Here is a 2,500-nt window from a genome sequence, read left to right on the forward strand (position 1 = left end):
CGTCGGGGAAAATCGGCAGCGCAGATTTTTCGACGAACAGGGGCTGGGCGCTGGACTGGCCGGGCCAGGCAGGAAAATTCGTCAGGGGGCCACGCTGACGAAAACAGGGGCTGCGGAGTGGAAAATCGGCAGCGCAGATTTTTCGACGAACAGGGGCTGGACCGGCCGGGCCAGGCAGGAAAATTCGTCAGGGGGGCACGCTGACGAAAAGAGGGGCTGCCGCGTGGAAAATCGGCAGCGCAGATTTTTCGACGAACAGGGGCTGGACTGGCCGGGCCAGGCAGGAAAATTCGTCAGGGGGGCACGCTGACGAAAAGAGGGGCTGCCGCGTGGAAAATCGGCAGCGCAGATTTTTCGACGAACAGGGGCTGGACGCTGGACTGGGCCAGGCAGGAAAATTCGTCAGGGGGCACGCTGACGAAAAGAGGGGCTGCCGCGTGGAAAATCGGCAGCGCAGATTTTTCGACGAACATTCGTCAGGGGGGCACGCTGACGAAAAGAGGGGCTGCCGCGTGGAAAATCGGCAGCGCAGATTTTTCGACGAACATTCGTCAGGGGGGCACGCTGAGGAAAACAGGGGCTGCCGCGTGGAAAATCGGCAGCGCAGATTTTTCGACGAACAGGGGCTGGATGCTGGACCGGCCGGGCCAGGCAGGAAAATTCGTCAGGGGGGCACGCTGACGAAAAGAGGGGCTGCCGCGTGGAAAATCGGCAGCGCAGATTTTTCGACGAACAGGGGCTGGATGCTGGACCGGCCGGGCCAGGCAGGAAAATTCGTCAGGGGGGCACGCTGACGAAAAGAGGGGCTGCCGCGTGGAAAATCGGCAGCGCAGATTTTTCGACGAACAGGGGCTGGACGCTGGACTGGGCCAGGCAGGAAAATTCGTCAGGGGGCACGCTGACGAAAAGAGGGGCTGCCGCGTGGAAAATCGGCAGCGCAGATTTTTCGACGAACATTCGTCAGGGGGGCACGCTGACGAAAAGAGGGGCTGCCGCGTGGAAAATCGGCAGCGCAGATTTTTCGACGAACATTCGTCAGGGGGGCACGCTGAGGAAAACAGGGGCTGCCGCGTGGAAAATCGGCAGCGCAGATTTTTCGACGAACAGGGGCTGGATGCTGGACCGGCCGGGCCAGGCAGGAAAATTCGTCAGGGGGGCACGCTGACGAAAAGAGGGGCTGCCGCGTGGAAAATCGGCAGCGCAGATTTTTCGACGAACAGGGGCTGGACGCTGGACTGGGCCAGGCAGGAAAATTCGTCAGGGGGGCACGCTGACGAAAACAGGGGCTGCCGCGTGGAATGGCAGCCTACACGCAGATGCGAATTCGGCAGCGCACGATGGCTTGAGCAGGTCATGGGTTCGACTTGGCGCGATCTGAAACCTGGACGAGGGACTGTCGACGCTGGACGAGCCAGCGCGGTGGCCTGTCGTGCCCCGTTCAGGGGGGGCCTGCCGCGGAGACAGCCCTCGCGGGCTCGACAGCGCAGGCCAGCGTCCCCGACGTCGCTGGCCGCGGCAGGCGAGCTGCCGGGGTTCCCGCATTCCTACAAGAAAACGTCGTGCTTTCCACATGAAACCAATCCAGTAAAATCAGCCATATTTTTATGAGGCTGCCCACTGAATTTGGGGTCATTCCGGGCCGGTTCCTAGTTTTGCGGATTTACTCGATTTCTAATGGTAGGAAAATTAAAACAAATACTTCCCGACCTCGAAAAATTCTGGGAAAATTAATGAAGGTGGATTGGATTTTTGCCAACCTCTGTGCAAAATTTCAGCTCAAAATACCAAGAAATGAATTTTTTAGAGGGGGGGTGACAGCTGGGACCTAGTAGTGTCTCCCCCTGCCAGAGCTGCAATGACACTTATTGCTCTTTAGGGAGCCACCAGGCCGGCGCCCCTCAAAGACCACACGCGCGCGCGCGCCCGCCCGCGCTGGGCGCTGGGGCGCTGGGGCCTGAGGGCCTGGGGCCCTTGGGGGCCCTTGGGCGCTTGGGCGCGCGCGCGCGGCCCCCGCAGCCATGCCGCGCTGCGCGACGCGCGGACAGCCCCTGCTGGCTTGCTCTCTCGCCCGCGGGGGGGCTGCCTTCGGGCCCTGGCCCCCCGCGTTCTGGCCTGCCCCCTGCGTGGGAGAGGCTAGGCGCTGCAGGGGCCAGCCCGACGTCGCTGGCCGCGGCAGGCGACAGCCCGACATCGCTGGCCGCGGCAGGGGCCAGCCCGACGTCGCTGGCCGCGGCAGGCGACAGCCCCTGCTGGCTTGCTCTCTCGCCCGCGGGGGGGCTGCCTTCGGGCCCTGGCCCCCCGCGTTCTGGCCTGCCCCCCGCGTGGGAGAGGCTAGGCGCTGCAGGGGCCAGCCCGACGTCGCTGGCCGCGGCAGGCGACAGCCCCTGCTGGCTTGCTCTCTCGCCCGCGGGGGGGCTGCCTTCGGGCCCTGGCCCCCCGCGCTCTGGCCTGCCCCCCGCGTGGGAGAGGCTAGGCGCTGCAGGGGCCAGCCCGACGTCGC

The sequence above is a fragment of the Populus nigra genome, chromosome 2 (genome assembly GCF_951802175.1).
Source record: "Populus nigra chromosome 2, ddPopNigr1.1, whole genome shotgun sequence".
Taxonomy (NCBI): domain Eukaryota; kingdom Viridiplantae; phylum Streptophyta; class Magnoliopsida; order Malpighiales; family Salicaceae; genus Populus; species Populus nigra.